Genomic DNA, 10,535 nt, shown 5'->3' on the forward strand with positions numbered 1-10,535 from the left:
GTGGAGCCAGCGTGCTTCTTCTCTACAGTACATTCATACCCGGAAGTCTGTAAAGAGAAAGGAATAATTAGCAAAAGTTTCACAACACAGAGTGTATTGTACAATGTGTTCCCATCATGCTGGAGTTAGCTTTGCTCTGTGTAGGTTAAAATGCAGTGCATGGCCAGCATATCCAGGGTCACTTGACTGCAATCCACATTCGCCCTTATGGTTTTTTGGGACACAGAATGATGCTCCGAGATTTAAATCTTTTATCTACCCTACAAAGTAGGTGGAGCGATGGCTGATGCCTTAGCCTATTGGTAAAAACACAAATCACATGCATAATGCACATTTGGTCACAACGAAGTACACTTAGTGAGATAATAATAGTTTAAGGCAAATATCACGATAGCTTTCATCACAGAACAGGGGCGTTACCAGAAATTTGCTTCGGGGAATGGGTTCAACCATGCTTTAGGTATGTTGATGCTGACGTTTGTATTTGTGCATGTATATACGCAAGCAAAATGAAAAGTTTTGAAAGAGGGTTCGAACCTCCCCGCCTCACAATCCTCTTGGATATGCCTCTATCAAGAACATTTCTTTTAAAAATTTTGGCAAACAATATTTTAAGTTTTTATAGAAAACGTAGCCTAAACAAAAGCAAGCAAACTTTCTTTTAACTTTCTTTAGAGAAAGTCTTTTAAACAATAGTAGGCAAACCATATTTTATTTTACAAAGTTCCTTTAAACAAAAGACTTTTTCTAGCTTGGTTTACGGAAAGTTTCTATAAACAAAAGTATAACTTTCTTTTAAGGGTATGTTAATAGATCTTCAAAGTTCATAGGCTGTCACTAAAAATGTTATAACCTTCGTTGGTCGTTTAAAAACGGTGAATATCAATTTTTTAAAGGGTGGTTTGTGACGGCATACGATGAATTAAAGTTCTGTAGGGATTCAGCAGGGTATATGTGTTTTTACTTGAATTATGATATTGCTTTATTGAAATTACGCAGCCAGGTAACAGTTTTACTGAATCGAAATATAGGTAATGCACTAAGCTTCACTCCACATCTGAATTGTAAATGAACATTCACTTCTGAATGCGAAGCTGGTTCAACCCAAGCTTGCTTCCAACAACTTTCATCGGTTGTGAACGAAAATACGCTTGATTACACTTTCCACATTCAAATTTTCTTTATAGTAAAGTAAATAATAATAAACACCACACAACATACCCCGTAGAAATTTCGTGGCAAGCACTCTCTATTGTGATGTTGTTATATATATATATATAACTATATATATATATATGTATATATATATATATATATATGTATATATATATATATATATATATATATATATATATATAATGAGATATAACAGACAGTAATGCCAAGGAATGTACAGGGGAAGTTATTAACATTAATGGAATGTAAATAAGAAGAAAGAAAAGTGGATGAAAAAATTACCAACTGTAAGCAGGAATCGAACCTACGACCTTCGAATTACGCGTTCGATGCTCTAACCACTGAGCTATTACAGCGGCCCTCCCTCCATCCACTTTTTTGGGTTTATCTGTGAATTTAGAAGTAGGAGCGACAGTCAGCGCCATCTATAAGCCAAACAACGAGTGTGAAAACACTCTTATGCGCATGTTTGGCGTCACGTAGCACGTGAACTTATTATGAGCGGGCAGCTGATTAATTGTCCCTCTTATACAACCTAAACACACCAAGTCTGCCAGTACGAGACCCTCGTTCAATGAAATAAGGGAAAGAAGTGTATACCTAAGGGCTCGTTTTTCCGTGTTTTCAACACAATAATAATGAGATATAACAGACAGTAATGCCAAGGAATGTACAGGGGAAGTTATTAACATTAATGGAATGTAAATAAGAAGACAGAAAAGTGGATGAAAAAATTACCAACTGTAAGCAGGAATCGAACCTACGACCTTCGAATTACGCGTTCGATGCTCTAACCACTGAGCTATTACAGCGGCCCTCCCTCCATCCACTTTTTTGGGTTTATCTGGGAATTTAGAAGTAGGAGCGACGTTCAGCGCCATTCCTGCTTACAGTTGGTAATTTTTTCATCCACTTTTCTTTCTTCTTATTTACATTCCATTAATGTTAATAACTTCCCCTGTACATTCCTTGGCATTACTGTCTGTTATATCTCATTATTATTGTGTTAAAAACACGGAAAAACGAGCCCTTAGGTATACACTTCTTTCCCTTATTTCATTGAACGAGGGTCTCGTACTGGCAGACTTGGTGTGTTTAGGTTGTATAAGAGGGACAATTAATCAGCTGCCCGCTCATAATAAGTTCACGTGCTACGTGACGCCAAACATGCGCATAAGAGTGTTTTCACACTCGTTGTTTGGCTTATAGATGGCGCTGACTGTCGCTCCTACTTCTAAATTCACAGATAAACCCAAAAAAGTGGATGGAGGGAGGGCCGCTGTAATAGCTCAGTGGTTAGAGCATCGAACGCGTAATTCGAAGGTCGTAGGTTCGATTCCTGCTTACAGTTGGTAATTTTTTCATCCACTTTTCTTTCTTCTTATTTACATTCCAATAATGTTAATAACTTCCCCTGTACAGTCCTTGGCATTACTGTCTGTTATATCTCATTATTATTGTGTTAAAAACACGGAAAAACGAGCCCTTAGGTATACACTTCTTTCCCTTATTTATATATATATATATATATATATATATATATATATATATATATATATTATACATTGTTGGAATTTGGCCTTTTAGGGTAGTGATTTCATCAAAGAATTCCCTCGCCAAAAAAACTGAGCCTAATCAGCTGACATTACAAGTCCACTTGATGTGCTTGCAGTTTATATTTTCTATAGTGAACTAATCATTTTACGTGTAACACGCTGTTGATAGATACTCGTGCCGAGTATCATTATTTTCTTATGGCAAAGAGCCTACCTCATCCATGGATTTTATTTAGCGTAGACGTAATCGTTCACTATGCAAGTTAGCAGAAATATATTCGTGCTTGCTTGCGTGCGTGCGTTCGTGCATGCATGCATGCCTGTGTGTGTGTGTGTGTGTGTGTGTGTGTGTGTGTGTGTGTGTGTGTGTGTGTGTGTGTGTGTACAAGCATTACGTATGTTGTACAAATCTGCAGGAAACTAGAATTTCCAACTACGATATGCACCAGCTACCCATACACTAAGCAAGCATAAATACGGACAGAGAGAGCAAGAGAACTCTCACATAAATGGAAAGAAAATACAAACATACTGTCTTCGCATAATAGAGGCATCTGAAACGAGAACCTCCGAGAGATAGCGGTATCAGCACAACATGCTGATGAAACCCTCAAAAAACATTTTTGACTTTGAATTTCTCTAAAAGTTTCTCAGTGCGAAATTGTTTAATGCCGGGGTTAACCACGGCATTGCCGACGTATTTCTGCGCGGATGTGACGTTTCGAATATATAAACTAACAGATTGAAACAAGAAAATCTCGAAGAAAATGTCATGTCTTGTGTTGGCTAAGCAATGACCTCTCGCGCCGGAGCGCCCGGCGCTAACCACTAGGCCACGGAGCTTACGTTGGTAAGATTGCTAACTATTTATATAAACCAAATACCGCTTAGAGTTCCTCGGAGCTCCCCAATTTCAGCGCGTTTTTATCATCAGTAGCGAGAGGGTAGGAAGAACTCGCGTTGGGCGCGCTCTCAAGGTTGCGACCTCTTACCTTACGATGAACTTGCATGGGCCTCCACGGAGTGGGGTTTCTCCGGCGCGCCCGCTTATCAGGCTCGAGATTTGGGAGAGCCTGAAGGTAACTTCGCTCGCTGCCGCGGATTCATTTACGAAAAGAGTACGCTGCTTGCACACGAGTGAGTTAGAATTGTGAAATTTCATCGCACTTATCTGCTGCAAGGGCTACTTGTGCGTTCTTTTGGTGCGTATTTCTTTCCGTTGAAACAGCGCACTTTATGTGTCGAGCTTTGACAATTGTTAGTCTGCATTAGTCTCGTGTATGCACGTTTCGTGCATGATTTCCAGCTTTACGTGTATGATGCAATTTTCGAGCTGCTTGCCGTTCTTTGCATTCATGCATACATGCATTCGCCCATGTGGCGCAACAATGTATAATGATCGCTCAACTTCTTTGCTAAGACACGTTTCATTTTTGTGTAATACCCATTCATAGAAAGAGAGATCAGTCACAATTTTTTTCATATCTTTTGTTATTATTGTGCCTCTCATAACTGTTACAGCTGCAAGAAACAATATCAGCCTACCACTGACTTATTCACTCCCCTGAGTGAGTGGTGCTTGGTGATACAAAAGACCGGTTATCTTTAATGCCCCGAATCAAATTGGCCGGTTGCTTTACGAGGCGATCAAGCTATTTGACCAGCATACTTCGCCCTATAGCATAGATAGCTTCGTCGATGCAGAACTTCAATACCCCTTGAGTGGATCTATTTTATTTCATTGTCGAGAGCCCCATGCTCTCCGGCGGGTTCGTGATCGCAGGGTTAATGCACCCGTTTTAAAGAAGAGATCAATAATGCGTTGTCTTTGACCTTTCAAATGTGCGATTCGCGTTTCAACGTCGTTTGCCTACCCTAAAATAAACAATATGGCCGTCGCAAGCCTCAATCATTCAAATTATCGCACTAGACAGCTGTAGTTTGGCGTGTGCAGCGGACACATACTGGGATTAGAAGCGGGTAACAGCCTGTGCGTACAAACCTACCGTGAATCGCCGACTATAAAACTGCCTGTATTCGTGTTGACTTTAACCTTCAATGGCGTGCATTCAGGCTGGTTGGACAAATGCTTGCTTTTATCAATCTCTATATCTCTCCGTCCTTTCTCTCTATAAGGGACTGTTTTTCAAGGAGTGACGAATGCACTTGAATGCTGCAATGTCGTTACTTCACTCACTTTCCTCATCAGCCACGTCTATTTATTTCCATGTGCACTGCAAGACGCAACCGTCTAACAATAACTTCCAAGTACTCTTGTTTTGAACAAGCTGATTCCATTCAGTAACAGGAAATTCGCCTATTCGATCACCTCAATTAAACTTCTGCAGCGATCAGCTTCGGTTTACCTGGGAACCGTTCGGTTTCTCTTATTGACGCGCGGCAAATATTTCCTGGTGCTTACGATTAGTTCAACGGTGGACGTTTTTTGCTTATTATTTGTGCGAGTGTAGTACACAAATGTCCTTGCAGACGCTACGTCCTCGTCAACGTGCTTGGATGTGATCTTGTGTTTATCATTATAAACGTACGGATCACTGTATACGCAGTGCAACGGTGTTCAATATCTATGGTCATTTACGGTAGCGCGAAATGAAACCCACAACTTGCTCAACCACCCTTATTCAGTGCTAAAAACCAACGGTCTTTGTAGGTCGCTTATGCAATCATTTCTAGTTTAGACCATCCCAGGACAGCAATAGCGTGAGAGACAACTGTACGTTTCAGAGGGTACTTGCCAGATGAGAACAGAGGCCACAATAGCAACATGCGAACCACAAAATTTTCCTCCTAATTCGTTTTTTTCCTCCTCTCCTGAGGTACACTACAGACAAAGAAAACTACGTCAGAACTACGCTAACGTGCAAAACATCCTAAGAACCGCTGGCTTCTTTACAGAGAAGCCATAGTTAGAGGTTTGCAGTGAGGCTAGTCGCTGCTTTCCGGTTCATTTTTACAACAGAGTTTTTCTCTGCACGAGTAAATGTAGTTAGGAATACCTGCAGCAAAGAGCAGCAGTGTGACGTGTGGTGTAATTAGATTTGCCTCTTAGTGACAGGTGCACAAGCGTTACAGCTGCTGTTACTTGAGCGTTTGTCTACTGATACCTGGTTATAGAGTTCCGGCCTTGACAACACAATGAAAGCCATGGTCGACTGATGCTTCGGATAAGAAATAACTATCGCAAACTGCGGCGCGAGATCCTGAGTGTCGCCTGTTGTAATCGTTTATCAGTATCAGCAGAAGAATGAAGTTGTCGGCCTAATGTAAGCAGCAATGTGAGAAGTAGGTCATCCCTATCCCCTAACAACGTGGAGCTCAGTGCGAATATTAGTGATTTGAACATTCTTGTAAACCTGTAAACGTTTTTTGGGGTGCCTGCGGAAAGACCTAGAGAGTTACGAATAATTTTGACATTCGAAGATATTAGATAAAAGGTTTCCGAATAGGAGGCATTTCTTGGCGAAACCAAGACACTCAATGTTTTATCTATCTATCTATCTATCTATCTATCTATCTATCTATCTATCTATCTATCTATCTATCTATCTATCTATCTATCTATCTATCTATCTATCTATCTATCTATCTATCTATCTACCTATCTATCTATCTATCTATCTATCTATCTATCTATCTATCTATCTATCTGTCTGTCTGTCTGTCTGTCTGTCTGTCTGTCTGTCTGTCTGTCTGTCTGTCAATTTATCTATCTATCTATCTATCTATCTATCTATCTATCTATCTATCTATCCATCCACCTACGCCTGGATGCTTTCGTGATTGCCTTTTTGTCGTGGTGTGGACCTGAATATGTAGCACGGAGGGGGGGAGGTCGCAAAATCAATCTATAGTCGCTACATAGGGATGATATGAATAACGGAAAAATTTATTCACATACCTCGTGAAACTATCTCCCGTCAGGTGTGGTGCGCACCTTATAGCATAGGTCGTCGTATGCTGGTAGGTATGCAGAACAGGGGATTGTCATTTTGTATCTATCCAGGAAGGGGGAGAACAGTGATCTGTAAGTTCAATGCGAAAGCATTGAGAAAAACCCACATCAGTGGTGCTGACCCACCGAATGAAAGGAATAAAAGTGAGGATTCCAGGAAGAATCGAACCTAATTAAGGTATCCTACTACAGAATTAGGTGAGGTATTAAAACAGCTTTAGAAAAAGACCCCAGAAACGCACAATGTCGGTGCAGCGTCAATTGTAGTTGCTGTACTAGTTAGGTCATTTGTAACATTAAAATAAACAATATATGTGTACTTCTGCGATACAGGTTTGACACCTGTTGTGGTTTTAATGTAATGGGGCTCCACTTTCATAGCCGTATAGTAAGCACTACCCTTATGTTCCTACAATTGAGTAAGCTGTATGGAAGCGTAGATCAATCCCGGAGGAATACGCTGACGAATAATTCGCATTACGTTGACAGCTTTCCACCATGAAATGCACCTCACATCAATAATACTGAACTATGTATACTCTAGCGTGAGTGCTATCGTTACGTCAGACCATAGGTTATCTTTTCGCCAGAGAATTCGATTTTCCTGGGCTGCCCAGAATGGTACAATGGTACGACTGGTACGTTTTCAAAAACAAGTCAGTTGACCTTGCAATGCTTGACTCAAATCCAACAAATACGGCATCGACAGTTAGTCGCGACTTCTACGCATGAAACCAAATCCCACAATGCCTGAGGTCTGCTGATTTTTTTTCTCATTTTCTCAGAGAAGTAGGGATAGGCATGTCAAGTGGATTACTGTCAACATTTTGTACTCTTAGTCAGATGTAATGGTGGCCTTCTTTCTGAACGTTTTTTTTGCCACTATCTTGTAATACATTCACAAAATATTGAGTACAATGTATGTACAGGATATTCGCTACATATATAATGCATTCCTAAAGCTATATATTTCATTATTCAATTCTACAGTTCATTATGCCCCGCCGTGGTGGTCTAGTGGCTAAGGTACTCGGCTGCTGACCCGCAGGCCGCGGGATCGAATGCCGGCTGCGGCGGCTGCATTACCGATGAAGGCGAAAATGTTGTAGGCCCGTGTACTTAGATTTGGATGCACGTTAAGAAACTCCAGGTGGTGAAAATTTCCGGAGCCCTCGACTACGGCGTCTCTCATAATCATATGGTGGTTTTGGGACGTTAAACCCCACATATCAATTCTACAGTTCATTTTTGGCTATGAGCATGTGGTACAATGAGACAAGTTGCTCTTTTTAGTCTCCAGGGATCTCTATTTTTGGTCTGCCTATGAAAAAGGTGACACGACAGCAAAGGTGGCTGTGAGCTGACGCACCTTTTGTCAGCAGCAGCACAAGCAACAGCCACTCAGTCTGTTTATCGCTGTCGCGAACTGATGCGAGGCTAGCATATCAATGGCGCAAAACGCGCAACCAACAACGCTGCCTCGTTGCCTTTTGAATGACAGCCCACCTGGGCAATGTTATTTACGTTTGTACGTGGAATGTTGGAAAACAGTGCTTCCACACCACGGTGGTGGGCATGACACGTCCTGCCTTTTTTTTTAATTTCACTGGCCTATGCAGTAAGCTGAGAAACAGTATTACATATAACAGGTAGAAAGCCAAAAGCTGCATTATCGGGTGTTTGCAGGCTGTTCTACAATGTTCTAATTGATTTTTTTGCCCAACATTCTTGTCTGACACGCTCGCTAATTAATTTAGCGTAGTTAAGTGCTTAGGCGTAACGCAACAATCAGCGTGATTTACATAATGCGTCGTCTTCTTTTAAACAGCAGTTAGTTAAGGCACCCTACATAACGCCCAATGGCTCACTAAGCAGGAAAGTCAAACCTTCGATTTTCTGCACTTGTTATAGCGCAAAATGTACGCGTTACTCTTGAAACCAGTGCACTCTACTGTGATGTAACAGAACGCTTGATTTACAAGCGTTGTAACATGACAGAGAATAGTATATTAAAAAGTGGAATGCTTATGAAAACTGGTCTGGGATTTGATAATAGCGGCGATGCCGGTCTAAAATATAGAGCATACGAATTATGTATCAAAATTTCCTAACTATAGAAATAACATACCTCTAGCTACTGGACCTTGCTCAGCCGCCTTTTCAAGCTTATGGACATTAATTGCGTCACTTCTTAGCATTGCACAAACATGGAATGTTTTTTAAGGCTTTTCACAAGGTAAATTTATAGCTTAAGCAAGCGCACAATGCAGATTATTTACATTTTCTTAGAAATGGTGATGGTAGCCGGGGGTTTTATATGCCTTGGTTTTAAGTATTTTTAGGGGGGGGGATTCGTACATTATAGTGTCATACTATTGCCATTACCACGTTTTTGGGTCTCAAATTGTTTTATTATAGTAAGTTTGAACGCAAAATAATAAATTTCACACGCCAGGAAACATATTGCTGTTTCTATAGAAGTGCCCAAACGCTATATTATTTTACTAATGTTAGAAAGCAGATAATTTTTATTAGGGACTTCTGTTTTTGTTAGACACAAGCAAATGAGTTCGTAAGTGAATCATGCCAGAGAAATCCTAAGAGCCCTTAATTCCTGTTTTAATTACAATTTACTAACAGTGACGCAAATTTAAATGAATATAAGTGAACGATGCAATCACACATTGCGTGGCAATAGAAAATTTCAGAATCGCACCAAGCAACAAAGCATGCGAACAAGAGACCTGTTCAGCGGAGTTTAAGTACAGAAGTTCCAGCACAAAAAGAAACAAAATGTGGCACCTTGTTTGCTTGCTCAATGCTGTCTCTGTTTTATGTGAGTTGAGTTGTTGAGTTGAATGAACTTTATTTGTCCAACGGCTGTTGCTGTGCCCGGCGGGGCTAGGCTAGCAGGGACACATCGTTCGACGAACATCTTCCGAGGTGCTCGGTGAAAGCCTTGGCCCGCCGGACGGCCCACACCTGGTCTTCGAGGGCCTCGCTGGGAAGAATGGCTTGCCATCGCTCAACAAGGCACTCCCATTCCGAGGGTCCCTCAGTTGACGCGGTCCTTTCTCGTGGCTTATCTTCGTCTTTTGCGCATTGCCAAAGTTTATGTGCCATATTTGCCCGTTCTAGCGCACACCACGGGCAGCCAGGCGACGGGTGCAGCGTGGGCCATAGGCGGTGCAGATGGTAGGGGTTGGTGAACGTGCCCGTTTGCAGCCTTCCTAGGTGCACCGCCTGCGAACTGTCTAGGCGCACGTAGGGTTGCGGAAATTTCTTCCGGTCTTTCCTACAGTGCTCAAGCACGTCGTGTACGTGGCAGCAAATTATTCTGCATAGCAGTCGGCGCACCTCTGTTGCATCGCCTCTTCAGGACCAACTTCAGTTGCCGCAGCAACGAAGATGTGGGGGGCGGGGGGGTGGGGTAATTGCGGCAGTGCCAGTACCTGTGGCCACCACCGTACCTTCGCCGTGCTTCCGCCCGTGCTCCTCCTAACCACAGTGGCGGCTGCTCCCTGGAGGACTGCGTCACGGCGGGTAAGTTGCCTCGCGACCAGGTGGTTGCACTCGTTTTAGTTGGGTGGGATGCCGGTGAGTCTTTGGCTGTTGACGTTGTGGCTGCTGGTTTTACGGCTGTTGGTGTTGATAGTCGCAATGTCCCCCATGGGCACGGGAAATCCTTTGGGGGCCTTGTCAGTAATCTTGCCTGATGCGAAGTTCCCAGCCCTGGCGTTAAGCATGCGTGCCACCTCCTCGGACAACCAGCCTTTATTATAGCTCTGATTCTCTGATTTAGAATCGCTAATAATCAGGATGTCGTCCGC

The 10,535-nt window shown here is 42.1% G+C and overlaps 2 non-coding genes across 2 annotated transcripts; both read right to left on the bottom strand.

Annotated features, from left to right (window-relative positions):
- Positions 1–1,459: 1,459 nt before the first annotated feature.
- On the bottom strand, positions 1,460–1,532 carry TRNAT-CGU (transfer RNA threonine (anticodon CGU)). Its single transcript has one exon. It is a non-coding gene; the product is annotated as a tRNA-Thr (tRNA).
- Positions 1,533–1,915: 383 nt separating this feature from the next.
- Positions 1,916–1,988, bottom strand: TRNAT-CGU (transfer RNA threonine (anticodon CGU)). Its single transcript has one exon. It is a non-coding gene; the product is annotated as a tRNA-Thr (tRNA).
- Positions 1,989–10,535: the final 8,547 nt, after the last annotated feature.

This window comes from Rhipicephalus microplus, chromosome 3, assembly GCF_043290135.1.
Source record: "Rhipicephalus microplus isolate Deutch F79 chromosome 3, USDA_Rmic, whole genome shotgun sequence".
In the NCBI taxonomy this organism is placed as follows: Eukaryota; Metazoa; Arthropoda; class Arachnida; order Ixodida; family Ixodidae; genus Rhipicephalus; species Rhipicephalus microplus.